Source organism: Phytophthora infestans, genomic scaffold (genome assembly GCF_000142945.1).
Source record: "Phytophthora infestans T30-4 supercont1.37 genomic scaffold, whole genome shotgun sequence".
Taxonomy (NCBI): Eukaryota; Oomycota; class Peronosporomycetes; order Peronosporales; family Peronosporaceae; genus Phytophthora; species Phytophthora infestans.
In genome coordinates, this window is record NW_003303722.1 from 782413 (window position 1) to 797646 (window position 15234).

The window sequence follows — 15234 nt, forward strand, 5'->3', positions numbered from 1 at the left end:
CTGAATCCAGGCTGTCCTTATTATTAATAATGGGCTGGCCGGATTCGCATTCAGCGGACAATCTTCGGTACGAACCCTCGGTGGCGGTTATGATGAGTTCGCGGAAGACTCAGCGACCCTTTGGAAGCACGTTCACCGTCTGGGACAGGGCGCGGACGGTTAACGATACTCATGCGACGGTGCAGACGACGCTTGGCGTGCAAGATAATCCATAACGGATCATTGCTCACTTGATATTTGTATACTTGATTAGGACTTCTTATTAGGAATAGACCCGAAAGGGTAAACGTAAATACAGAACAGAATTTCCACTCAAGAACACAGAGCGACGTCCGGCTTCAAGGTAAGCGTCTGGTCAAGCTTGTTTGAGTGTGTTATGCTTGTCGGTGAATTTGAAGCTCTGTAGCGAGGGTTCATCCGGCAAGGCCAAGAGACTGTGTATTTTGTCCGATTACTATCGGGAGGTTTTACGTGACGGCTTATTGTTGCCTATTTGCACGACTGGGAGTGCTTGAATTGCATCCCTTTTATTCTTCCAACCGAGTGTTGAACACTCGGCACTTCGTAAAAGGCTTACCCGTGCCTGGTATCCTTCCGCTGTTGGGACCACGAGGATCCATAACACATACTAGCTTTGCTCGTGCTAGTAGCGTGTTCTCATTTTTACTGGTTGGCCTATATAAGTAGTTTACAAGGTCCAGTTTGTCCCAGTGCAAGGGCATAACTGGGGTCTTCAGGTCCGCCCGAACGATCGTTTACTATCTTAGTAGACGTATTGTTGTGGGAACGTCCTAACTACATTTGTAGCTAGAGCTCACGTGGGAATTCCAACACCACAACTGGTGCCGCGACCCGTGAACAGATTGTGACCATTGTGAACTGTTTGTATGTCCTTCCAGTTTACGAGCTACCAAGAGAAGCAGAAGAAGAACACGAAAACAAGAAACATGGCGAAAGGACAACCGACTATACCAGTTACGCCTGTCAAGTCTGGCGGGGCTCTCAACGAGAGTTCAAGCCCGGCTGCGCGCTTTGCAGCCGCCACCGAGCTTTCAGTGAGCTTCGACGACGAAGTGGACAGCGGTCCCGACGCCCACGATTATGAAGATTACGAAGACAAGACGCCGAATCCAGAGCCAGGCGCAGCGACGCCGGAGACGGCCACGCTACCATCGGGGCTGAGCGGGGCGACCAGGTCCCTTTCGAGGAACCTCGCCGACGAGCTCGATGATGTTGCGGGACCGGAACCTGCCTATGAAGATTATGACGATGGGACCGAGGGTTCTAAACCTTCGGTGGCGAGTGTAAAGCATTCAGCATTGCTGAAGGCACCTCGCCCACCTATCAACGGTGATGCACCAGCCGCCAAGCGCGTTTTCGACCGCGTACAAGCGCTGATGCAGAATGATGAGTGGATGCAGCTGTTCAAGCCCATCACCAAGAAAAAGGCGGCCTGACCTGCGCTTGCGCAGGAACTTCAATACCCAGTCAACTCGGTGTCGACTAGCCAAGTTGCCGATGATTCAGTCTCGCTACTGCTGTCGTTGGGCTTCAAGAACGAGACGTACCCATCAACGATGTCGCTCCAAGATTGAAGTCCACATGAAGCCGGAACTGCTCTCCAGAAATGGAAGAAGAAGCTTCGGAAGGCGTTTGGCGCTGTTGGTATCAACGCCGATAAACAGCCTGTGAGCCGAACGATCGTTCAAGATGAAGATCCGTCCACGATTCCACTGCCACCGACACTCCACCGACTCGTTCGTACTCCTCCGACCAAGCGTGGAGCTGAGCGTGGTGCCTTTGGCACTACCGAAGCTTCACCGTACTTTCAAGACTCGCACATGGTTACGCCACGTTCGTAAAGCCGCATGCAGCGTGTTTACGCTGGCAACGAGGGTTCGTTCGGTCGCCGAGGCGGTACGCGAGCTCCCAATGGTGGTGCCGGACGTCGTCAAGTTGACAGCGATGGTTCGTCCAGTGACGATGACATTTTGGTGCGTGCATTCGACGAGGAAGATCCTCAAGTCGAGTTGATGCGTCAGATGCATGAGCTGGCGACGCTGAACGACGTGGACCCGACACCGAGGAGTGAAATGGCGTCGCACCGACCATTGGATCGCATCACGCCGTTCTCGGGCTCTCGCAACAAGAGCGAGAACTGTATGCAGTGGCTCCGTGGGTTCGTCTACGAAATGACTGGAACCCACACAGATGCCAACAAATGGTGCATTCCATTTGAGTTTGTCTCCGGGACGGAGCCATTCATTGGTTCCGTCAACTTCCGAAGAAGACGAAGCGCAAGTGGAAGTTGCTGAGCGATGCGTTCATCCGCTACTACTGCTCGCAGTTCACGCAGACGGCACTGTCACGTTACTACTCTGCAAAGCGGGAACGTAACGAACATCTGTGCGACTACATAAACAGGCTGAATGGCTACGCTCGGACCACCCGTCTACACTTTGAGAAGAGTGGTCGCGACGCGAAAGAACACGTACAGCAGTTCCTTGCAACATGCGATGATGACAAGTTGGCGGAGAGTCTTTACCACGCTCGAGTTGCCGACATCCACGAGCTCGAAGAGATCAGTGAAGACGTTCTCAAGGGAAAGGAAAGAATGCCAAGCGTGACAGTGAGTATCGATACTCCAAGAATCGTGACGCGCGACGCGACGATGGGTACGCCCGCAACAATCGGCGTGATGGCCGTCAACAGGATGACAATCGCAACAAACCAAGCGTGACGCTCATTGAAGCCACGGTGGATGACCTACTAGCTGAATTAGAAGGTCGTGAAGCTGCTCAAGGGAGCACCGAGTATTCAAATAAAGATCCGAACGCTTACAACGATGTCCAAGATGAGTACAACGACTTTCAGCCCGATAATACAGATGGTGATTTCGCATTGGATGAAAATGACCGAAACCTCGCCGTTGCTAACGAAAATGAGCGTCGTGCAGCTGCTGAAGGCGCCTACGCACGTTCAGACAACCGTCAACCGCGTGGAAACACGCCTGATCGCGAGAATGGCTTCAATCAAGATCGCCGAGGTGGTGACCGTGGTTTAATCAGGACCAACGCGGTCGACGTGACTTCAACCGCGACAACCGACGCCTACAGTACGGACCATGCGCGGTGTGCGGCGGCATGAGTCACTCCGCCCACTACTGAAACAAGCGATGCAAGTTCTGCAAACAACTCCACGATGCTGGACAATGCAAACTTTTCCGCAACTTCCAAGACCTTGCCAAATTCGTGCGCACTAAAGGCACGACGGAGGAACTCCCGCCAGAGCTCAAGGCCGTCGTTCAAGAACGTCATTTAAACTAGGCAGCCCGCCAACTACAACTGGGTTGGTCCCTATCGGGCTGCCACAGCTAACCGAGCCTTAAATGGAAGCAGAGTGTATCTTTGCTTTCATGGGACAGAGTGAATGGCCTGATAATTACGTAACAAGTGTGAACGCGACGGAAAGTGAAAAGGAGAGGAGAAGAATCCTCGGTGGAGGTGTTCGAGAGAGAGTGGAGTGTGCTAATGCTGATGAGATCACCAGCGAGGGTTCGTTCGGCTTGGTTTCGAGTGCAGCGCGAGACGAGCCCAAGGGCCACTCCAAGATGATGAAGTTGAACCCTGGCGAGAGCCAGGTGTGGTGGTCGGCCAAGAAATTCGACCGACGGATCAGAATGAGAGCTCTGGTGCAAGGTGCTGTGAGCGACCAGCGAGCGAGGATCCCCCTCGACACAGGAGCGAACGTTAGTGTGATCACTGACGCCTTTGCCACGAAGTTGCGACTCCGAGATGTATTCGATCACGGACGCCGCATTGACATTCAAGGAGTTAACGAAGGCAAGGTGTCTACGACGCGACGAGCGTGCGTCAAGATTACGCTCGGCTGGGAGATGGTGTACGAATTCGAGATGTGGGTAATGGCGCATAGTGCAGGCGTCGACGTGGCGCTCGGGACCGACTTTATGATCCCAGCTGGCGCATAGTGCAGGCGTCGACGTGGTGTTCGGGACCGACTTTATGATCCCAGCTGGGATCCGGTTGGACCTGTTTCACGGCGCGGCGCAATTACCGCACGAAGTTCAAATCCCACTGATCAAGACCAAGAATATGATTGATAGCGATGAATACGGCTCCCATGTAACGCCGGACCACCCGAGCGTTTGGACATTCAAGCCGCACGAGTGGCGAGAATATCGACTAGCGAAGCGCCAAGTCGGCCTGGAGAAACATGTACTGTTGGTTCGTCGAACGAACAAGCTAATCCCGTCAGTGGCGAGGTTTCGACGTGGACGGCCTCAGAGCATTCGGTTGACCAACGTGTCTGATCGAACTGTGTACCTACCAGCACACGATTCGATCGCGATGTGGATTCCAGATGGGGATTTGCCACAAGGTGACGGCTATGTGCGTCTGGAGTCCAAGAAGTACCAAGACTGGCAAGTGTTGGCCTACGAAGGTTGCAGAGATCGCGAGCCCTTTTAGCGTGTATGTGAAATTTACGAACAATGGCTTGCAACTCAGCCTTCGGCAGTTGATCGACCGGACTATCCAGAACCCAGTGGGGCCTCTAGAGGACTCGCTAGTGGACTCTAGTGATCGTCTGACGTGTGCAGAGCGCTGGGCACTGATCATGGAGGAACGTGAACGAGTGGAAGCCTGTCTGGCGTCTGGGGTGACAGCCGGGGACTCGGCTGATGGTCAGCCTTCCGAAGAACCTTTGGACCCCTACACGACAACTCACGGCGGAGGCAATAATGCGAACGAAACCTCGGTAGCGCGTACACACGAACTACTGAGGCCGGTAAACGTAGTACATACGCCAACGAGTGTTCGTGTCAAGTCTGGGGTGACCACGGAAGCGACAAGTAACAGCACTGGATTAAATGGAGTCACCAGTTTTGACGAAGTTGTCCCGGCCTTGTGTGCAGCCAAATCTGCGAACGAGACATCGGCGGTTGATCCAAAGGATGCAGGCATCGCGCTGAAAGTGTTGAATACGGCGCCGAGTGTTCGTTGCGAGATTGGTGCGAATGCCGAACTGTCAAGACAACGGCCGACCGAAGCGCTGAACAAAAGTCAACAGCACAATATGTCAGTTGCCTGCGCATTCAATATTGAGAACAACGACTCAGCAGGTGGCCCAGAGATGGGAAACCAAGATGGGAAGGAGATGGACCCAGTACCGACTGTTGAAATCAAAGCGAATGCCGATGTTGAGTCAAGAGAAGAATCCGTAGCATCTTTGGACGAGACGTACATCTCGGCCGCTCGGGTATTAACAACCGAAGGAAATGAAGCAGCGAAGAACGCAAGGAATGACTTCTTCGAACACTCAGCTAACAACGTTGGCCTAGAAGACTACGCGAAGAAGTTGGCATTCCTGCCGGACCTTACCGAAGAAATCAATACGACAATAGACTACGATGCACCCAATGTTGCTGACCCCCAGCTGTCGAACGAATCGCAGGGATCGTCTGGTCGCGACACTGAGCAACCACGAGCACATCCTGATTGCTAGTGGTAACGCACTGCCGCCGCCCGTCCACGGCGCAGTCTGCGATATCGTCACGCAGGGGCACGCCCCAATGAAACAGCGTGCCCGACGCGTGCCGTTACGATTCCTCGGCAAGCTGTACGAGCTACTGCGCGCTTTGATGCGAGCAGGACTGATCGTCTTTTCAGACAGTCCATGGGCATCGCCAATCGTGATTGTGATGAAAAGGAACGGGCTGGGCATCCGGCTCTGCATTGATTACAAGATGGTGAACGCCTTCACCGCAATCATGGAGTATGCAATGCCGCTAGTCGACGATCTGTTGACCGATCACGAGTGCTACCTATGGTTCTGCTCACTGGATGCTGCAAGCGGCTTCTGGGCGGTCATGATGACCTTGCGAGCGCGTAAAGCGTCGGCGTTTGTCTGCACACTCGGACATTTCGAGTGGTTACGCATGCCCTTCGGGTTAAAGAACGCGCCGATGATCTATCAGCGTATGATTGACAACGCACTCTGGGGGTTCGTTTAACCTAAAGGAGGTTGGTTTGAATACTCGGAGAAGATGCGTTAAGCTGAAGAACAAGCCAAGGAACGTCGTGGGCCAAGCGCCGAGGGTTCGTTTCAAACAAATTTCGCGGCAGATCGCGAAGCACCGGTGGAGACCGACCCTGTACTACAACTCGTCAACAGCCCCGTCGCTGACATGTTTACGAACGGGGAGCCAGACGAATCATCGCTGGTACCTGTGTTTGGTTGACGATCGTTTGTGGGTGATATTTGCTTCGGTGGCCAGGATTTCGACGGCTGCCTGGCGACGCTTAACCGATTGCTGGCAAGATTTGCACAGTGTCGGATCAGCATTAGCTTCACCAAGAGCATCTTCTGCCAACCCAAGGTGGACTTTCTGTCGCATAAAATTTCGCCAGAAGGTATCAGGGCTGATCCGAAGAAGCTTGCGGTCATAACCGAGCTTTCGTTTCCGACGAGTAAGAAGGGCATGCAGTCGTTTCTTGGAGCGGTTAATTACTACAGCCGCTTTATTCAAGACTTCGCGGTCTATGGTGCGGCGCTGTACCAGCTTAAGGATGAAGACTTTGCCGTTGAGGGTGGCCTTTCTGTGGCACGTCGTTCCTTCGCGAAACTGAAGACGAGTGTTTCACATTCAACCATCCTCAGGCACTTCGATCGGTCGAAGGAAGCCCATGTCATGCTCTTTGCGAATTAATGGGCGTTGAGCACTACGCTGATGCAAGAACACGAAGGCAAGTTACACTCCGTACGATTCCTCGGTCGCGCGCTCAAGGAGTCCGAGATGAGCTACCATCCTGCCGAGAAGGAAGTGTTGGCGTTACTTTTGCTGTTGAAGATATGTTACGTCCAGCTGGCAGGAAAGACGCTACATGTCTATACACGATTCTCGACGTTAGAGTGCGTACATAAGTCGAAGTCTCTTTTCGGACGTGCAGTCCAGCTCGCAGTGCTGCTATCGCGGTGGCACTTAAAGGTGCAGCGCGTGAAGGAGAAGGATGTAGCTTTCGCGCAGCTACTGCGGTCAAGCATCACGAGCTTCGTCGACCTGGAAGACTCGCTCGCGCCGGTGGCACCTCCAAACAAGGGTTCTCCGACTATTCGAATGGACCTTGAGTTGCTGTACGCCAGGCTTCCCCGTATTTACAGCGGATTCGTCATGTCTTTTGACGGATCAGCAAAGACAGAGAAGTACGGTGGCTACGGGAGTTGTTCATGGGTGCTGTGGAGCCTTCCTGAGTGGCAGATAGTGATTGCTGCAAACGCTTACCTCTCGGCCACCACGGTGAATGAGGCAGAGTATACAGGTATGATACACGGTGTCAAGGCTGCTATTGCGCACGGTGCCGAGGATTTAGTCATCGTTGGTGACTCAAGGCTCGCGATTCAACAATTACTAGGGGTGATCGCGTGCAGGAAGGAAACTTTGCTAGCTCTGCTGAATACTCACAAGGAACTCGCGGCCAAGCTTCGATCCGTTATATATCTAAATATCTTCACGTGGTACGAGAATACAACGCTGCCGCGGATTCATTAGCCACTGAAGCGCTGGAATCGAAGGTCACACGTGTCATCCTAGCTGAAACTCGCAAGTCGGAATTGGCGTCGCTGAATCGTATCCAGGAAATGATCTACGAGCCGGATGAAGACTCGTTAGAAGTAACGTCACGTGGAGCAGAGCGTCAAGTACATGTACTGTCAGGCAGCGAGTCTTCAAAGTGGAAAACTTTCGAGAATTTCTCGTTTGATTACAGATCACCAGAGTGCGATTATGGTAATATTGCAGTGATGACTAGGCGACACACGAAAGCCAAAAAACGTGTCAGGTTTGCAGATGAACACCCGGAGGGGGTCTCAAAAGCTCAAGAACAGCATGAAGAACGCCGAGAGACGTCTACCGAAGATTCAATCGGCGAAGATTTGCCAGACTATCCTCACAAGACTATACCAGCGGCATTTCCCGATGCGGAAGATGTTGACCCGGTAGCGATACAGCGGGAGCGACGCAGACGGATAATTGTGGCTCAAGCCGAGGAGCAGAAGTGGTTTAACATCAAGAAGGTGCTTCAGGGCCAAGCAAAAGAGCTGAGTTACAAAAAAGCTCGAGATGCCTGGAAGTACGCTGACCGGTTTGTGTTATCAGAAGACGGCGTGCTTCACTATCTTGGATTGAATCGTCGGTACGACCACGGTTGGTAAGAAGAGACCACGCTGCGGCTTGTAGTACCAACAACGATGATTCAAGAGGTCCTACAGAACTGTCACGACTCGCTGGAAGGAGGACATTAAGGTGTGGTGAGAACGTTCCATCGCGTTAAGTCCGATTATTATTGGATCGGCTTGTACGCTGACGTGGAGAAGCATGTGAAGTCATGTCCAGATTGCAGCTCGTGTAAAAGCCGTTCGCAGCTTCGTGGATACTCGCCTGGCAACGTACTTGCCGAACGACCTTTCCAGATCGTCTCGATGGATTTTGTGATCCCACTACCGAAATCTCGCAGGGGCAACACGGCGTTTCTCCTATTTCAGTGCTCGTTCACGGGATTCGTTATTGCCAAGGCTATGTCGGATACGACTGCACTGAGTGTTGCCCAAGTGCTCGAAGAATGTGTGTACCGACGGTTCGGAGCCCCATCACTGATAAGGTACGACCGCGACCCACACTTCATGAGCGAGGTGTTCCAAGCATTCGCAGAGATGATGCAGTCGAGACCCACGAGCGACTTTGAGCTATCGACCACAGGCTAATGAACAGCAGGAACGCTCGGTGAAGTCGGTGATGGGTTCCGTACGGGTGTACGCGGAATACCCTCTACAGCAAGATTGGGTCGAAATCGCAGAGAAGCTGGTGTTCGCTATTAATACTTCTCAGGACACTACAAGGAAGGAAACACCGTTCTACCTCGTTCATGGTTGGGATGCGCAGTCAACGTTGCGGGCGATGTCGTCATCACTCCAACGAGGGCTCGGCAAGCAGTCTGACGCACTAGCGTGGCGGCGTGAGATCAATCGACAACATGAGGTCGCCCTCACTATGGCCAAAGATTATCAGAAAGTAGAAAAGGAGCGACGGGCTAAAAAAACATAGCGATGCCCTGAGTCGACTAGAAAAAGCCGCTGTACCTCAACCAAGTGGAAACGAACACTCGGTGGACCCCCCAGAAGCTTCAGAAGAGATAGAAGATCATGCAAGAGCCCCACCGAGATCTCTTTTTGAGATTGGGAGCCGGGCGTGGTTGTACATGGAACGCGTCAAACCGGGCTTGACGAAAAAATTAGCTCATCGGTGGCATGGACCTTTTCGGATCAAGCGCAAGGTAGAAGAGTTTCCATACGGGCTGGAACTGCCAGACCGAAGTGGGTATCGCTTCTACCCAGTGGTGCATGTGTCGAGACTCAAGGGGGTCAACGAATTCTACAGTCGACCGAGCACTGGGTTGGTACTAGACGCGACTAATGAAGCAAGACTCGACTTCGATGAGGAACTGTTGCCTGAAGACAGCTGGGAACCAGATCAAGGTGCCGGCGTATTTGAAGTTGAGGCCATCCTCGACGATAGAACACCACTGTCGACGAGCACGGAGCGTGCTGTACGCGAATTCAAAGTCAAGTGGGTTGGTTACGAAGATCCAACGTGGGAACCAGCATCCAACTTGTCATGTGGAGGTCTGCTGTACGACTATTTGCGAGCCAAGAAGGGCGAGAACCGGCTGCAGATCGCGCAAGTGGCGGACGAAGACTAGCGTGACTGGATCACGTGTGAACTGTCCACAGGGCGATGCAGCCTGTGGTAACAGACGAAAAACGTTACTGCAACAACAAATTGTATATGCATTTGAAGAGCAACATGAAGTGGAATAAGAATAAGAAAACATGAATGCTGACCGGGGAGCAACCACTGAAAACGAAACTTCGCTGGACCCCTCAACGGTTAGCTGAGATGCTGGAGAGCGTCGTGGAACATGCAGCGAGGATTCAAAGCGATTCCAATTGCCGGGCCGCGGTGGCCAAGAGTGCCAACGAAGTCGAGTCACCACTCCCCTTCTCCTCTTCCTCAGGAACCTGAGCCTCGGCAGCTGGAGCTGCAGCCGGACCCTGCAAATCTTCGGCACCAGCTTCAACAGGAGCAGCAGCCGGAACGGGACGTGGACTAACCGGTGGCGAGTCAAACAACGAACGCCAGGTGGGAATAAACTCATTGGCATCCAGAGACGGATCAACAACCACGCTTCGATACACTTCCACGAAACGCGTACCACGAGGATTGAAAAGCTCTGGATCACACTGGCACGGGAAGTACGTGGTGTTGTACGGGTGCTGATGCGGCGCATTCATCTATCCAGTACGCCAGGGTTGACGATCATCGAGAGCCGGAGCTTCGGAAAGCCAGCCGGAAGTCCGAGGTGCGAACGGCAAGTTCTTGATCGAGTACCATGCCTTCGACGGCTCCAAAAGCAACTCAGGACGAATGAACGGCGCACCGGAGGTACCAGAGGAAACCGAGTCACGACTCCACGCCATGTACTGTTCTCGGTACTTGTTACGGAGACGATCAGCACGACGGTCGCGCTCACGGAAGAGCTTCTTCAACAGAGCTCTCAGCTCCTTCAAGCCCTCCTTGTCGTGGCCAATCTTTTTGGCTTCTTCAACGAGACCTCGCTCAATGCCAGCCTCATTTCCCGATGCGGAAGATGTTGACCCGGTAGCGATACAGCGGGAACGACGCAGACGGATAATTGTGGCTCAAGCCGAGGAGCAGAAGTAGTTTAACATCAAGAAGGTGCTTCAGGGCCAAGCAAAAGAGCTGAGTTACAAAAAAGCTCGAGATGCCTGGAAGTACGCTGACCGGTTTGTGTTATCAGAAGACGGCGTGCTTCACTATCTTGGATTGAATCGTCGGTACGACCACGGTTGGTAAGAAGAGACCACGCTGCGGCTTGTAGTACCAACAGCGATGATTCAAGAGGTCCTACAGAACTGTCACGACTCGCTGGAAGGAGGACATCAAGGTGTGGTGAGAACGTTCCATCGCGTTAAGTCCGATTATTATTGGATCGGCTTGTACGCTGACGTGGAGAAGCATGTGAAGTCATGTCCAGATTGCAGCTCGTGTAAAAGCCGTTCGCAGCTTCGTGGATACTCGCCTGGCAACGTACTTGCCGAACGACCTTTCCAGATCGTCTCGATGGATTTTGAGATCCCACTACCGAAATCTCGCAAGGGGCAACACGGCCGTTGCTCCTATTTCAGTGCTCGTTCACGGGATTCGTTATTGCCAAGGCTATGTCGGATACGACTGCACTGAGTGTGCCCCAAGTGCTCGAAGAATGTGTGTACCGACGGTTCGGAGCCCCATCACTGATAAGGTACGACCGCGACCCACACTTCATGAGCGAGGTGTTCCAAGCATTCGCAGAGATGATGCAGTCGAGACCACGAGCGACTTTGAGCTATCGACCACAGGCTAATGAACAGCAGGAACGCTCGGTGAAGTCGGTGATGGGTTCCGTACGGGTGTACGCGGAATACCCTCTACAGCAAGATTGGGACGAAATCGCAGAGAAGCTGGTGTTCGCTATTAATACTTCTCAGGATACTACAAGGAAGGAAACACCGTTCTACCTCGTTCATGGTTGGGATGCGCAGTCAACGTTGCGGGCGATGTCGTCATCACTCCAACGAGGGCTCGACAAGCAGTCTGACGCACTAGCGTGGCGGCGTGAGATCAATCGACAACATGAGGTCGCCCTCACTATGGCCAAAGATTATCAGAAAGTAGAAAAGGAGCGACGGGCTAAAAAAACATAGCGATGCCCTGAGTCGACTAGAAAAAGCCGCTGTACCTCAACCAAGTGGAAACGAACACTCGGTGGACCCCCCAGAAGCTTCAGAAGAGATAGAAGATCATGCAAGAGCCCCACCGAGATCTCTTTTTGAGATTGGGAGCCGGGCGTGGTTGTACATGGAACGCGTCAAACCGGGCTTGACGAAAAAATTAGCTCATCGGTGGCATGGACCTTTTCGGATCAAGCGCAAGGTAGAAGAGTTTCCATACGGGCTGGAACTGCCAGACCGAAGTGGGTATCGCTTCTACCCAGTGGTGCATGTGTCGAGACTCAAGGGGGTCAACGAATTCTACAGTCGACCGAGCACTGGGTTGGTACTAGACGCGACTAATGAAGCAAGACTCGACTTCGATGAGGAACTGTTGCCTGAAGACAGCTGGGAACCAGATCAAGGTGCCGGTGTATTTGAAGTTGAGGCCATCCTCGACGATAGAACACCACTGTCGACGAGCACGGAGCGTGTTGTACGCGAATTCAAAGTCAAGTGGGTTGGTTACGAAGATCCAACGTGGGAACCAGCATCCAACTTGTCATGTGGAGGTCTGCTGTACGACTATTTGCGAGCCAAGAAGGGCGAGAACCGGCTGCAGATCGCGCAAGTGGCGGACGAAGACTAGCGTGACTGGATCACGTGTGAACTGTCCACAGGGCGATGCAGCCTGTGGTAACAGACGAAAAACGTTACTGCAACAACAAATTGTATATGCATTTGAAGAGCAACATGAAGTGGAATAAGAATAAGAAAACATGAATGCTGACCGGGGAGCAACCACTGAAAACGAAACTTCGCTGGACCCCTCAACGGTTAGCTGAGATGCTGGAGAGCGTCGTGGAACATGCAGCGAGGATTCAAAGCGATTCCAATTGCCGGGCCGCGGTGGCCAAGAGTGCCAACGAAGTCGAGTCACCACTCCCCTTCTCCTCTTCCTCAGGAACCTGAGCCTCGGCAGCTGGAGCTGCAGCCGGACCCTGCAAATCTTCGGCACCAGCTTCAACAGGAGCAGCAGCCGGAACGGGACGTGGACTAACCGGTGGCGAGTCAAACAACGAACGCCAGGTGGGAATAAACTCATTGGCATCCAGAGACGGATCAACAACCACGCTTCGATACACTTCCACGAAACGCGTACCACGAGGATTGAAAAGCTCCGGATCACACTGGCACGGGAAGTACGTGGTGTTGTACGGGTGCTGATGCGGCGCATTCATCTATCCAGTACGCCAAGGTTGACGATCATCGAGAGCCGGAGCTTCGGAAAGCCAGCCGGAAGTCCGAGGTGCGAACGGCAAGTTCTTGATCGAGTACCATGCCTTCGACGGCTCCAAAAGCAACTCAGGACGAATGAACGGCGCACCGGAGGTACCAGAGGAAACCGAGTCACGACTCCACGCCATGTACTGTTCTCGGTACTTGTTACGGAGACGATCAGCACGACGGTCGCGCTCACGGAAGAGCTTCTTCAACAGAGCTCTCAGCTCCTTCAAGCCCTCCTTGTCGTGGCCAATCTTTTTGGCTTCTTCAACGAGACCTCGCTCAATGCCAGCCAAAGGAAGCCAGTGGAGACGCTCCCACAACGCGAACCCGAGGTCACCTTGCTTACCGCCGTCACCCCGAAGGTTCGCCCAGATCAGCTTGAGACGAGTCTCAATCGGAGCACCCTTTGGGATGGGGATGCTTGTATCGAAACCGACGGTGTCGAAGAGACACGCTTGAAAAAGGTAAAGCTTCCGAAGTTGCTGATACGGATGATCAGGATGCGAATCGTCAAAGTACGCTTGTAGACCCTCCAACGTCGTACGGACGGTCACCTCACCAGTTGGTTCGGGAAGGGTCATGCTTAAGAGTCGCTCGAAACACTTCTTGGCACCTGCGTCAGTAAACTCCATGTCCAAGTACGGAAGAACCCACGTTGGCAAGGTGAACAAAACCGGCACCGTAGGGCGAACACCAGGCAGCACTCGGTGAGGCAACGGCTCAACCGACGGTGCACAACCACGACGCGGCACCGAAGTGTAGATGGCCGTGATTGTGCGTCCAGGTCCAGCATCGAGAGTCCAAGAAGACGGACGAGGAGACACCGGAACAGGAGGTGAAGATGGTGGTGCTTGGTGACTTGCCGGTGACGAAGGAGGCGGACCGCCGACTATGATTGGAGAAGTAACCACTGGCGAAGGATTTGACCGAGGTGGCGTCGGAGGCCGAGCTGGGCCACGATTGCTCCAGTTGCCGTCGGAATCTTTGACATCTTCGTCATCGAGTGTGCACGAATGATCGGTAGGTGGCGGAACATCACCGCCACCACTGGGGGCATCAGGAGAATCATCCACCGAAAGTTCATTGTCATCCACGTCATCTCCACGATCGTCATCAGCATTTCTATCGTCATCAATCTCCATCGAAAAGTCGGGCGAAGACACGCTTGGTACGGCTGCTGTCGGAGCAGTCGGAGCCGGCTTTGAAGACACGGAGGCTGGTGGAGCAGCTTCAACAGGGGCAGGCCCTGCTGTAGAAACCACTCCCGAGACTTCAACTGTCTTGGACGTCGCAACAGACGACGAAGCAGACTTGCCTTGTGGGACAGTGTGGTCCGACTCTTCACCTTCATCACTTGAGCCGAACATCAGTCGAAATTGCTCGGCCTCACGCAGGGCTTCTTCAGCGGCACGTATGTCTGCTGGAGAAGGAGATATCGTTGAAACTGGTGACTTGGCCACATCGGGAGGACCCTGAGGCGGCGGCGAAGGGGCGTCAGGAAAACCGGGAACATCGTCGTGATCCCCAGGGTCCACGTCTTTACCCGAAGACTCGGTGGTAGTTTCTTGAACCGATGGGACACTGCTTGGACCGACTTCCACCATGGCCACGTCACGCTGGTCGCCGCTGAGGTCGACCACGGCGGGAGTGGAAGAAGACGCTGGTGTAGGAGATGGCGACCATGAGCTTGGAGAAGATGGTACATACTTGGACCGAGTCTTCATATGAAGTCGGGGCGACTTGGCGGGAGAGCGAGGACGAGTCTTCTTGCGCTTCTTCTGGACCGCTTGCTTCCACGCCTTCGAACCGAATAGCGACCTACGAGCCGACTTGAGAGTTGAAGTGTCGGCAGGTGGCGCATCACCGAGACCAGCAGCTGCCATCGAAGCACTGGCCTTGTCCGTCGGGATGGGAGCCTTGGCTTCGTCAGAGTCGTCCGGCTCGTCGTCTGAATCCTCGCCACCTGGTCGAAGGCGCTTGTGGGACTTCCCATGGGCCACTTGGTGAGCGGCCTTGGCCAAAGCTGCAGGGAGAGCTTAAGGACCGTCCGAAGATGCGGCAGCAGACTGTATGCGCTGCATAACGACCAACGTCTCTTGATCC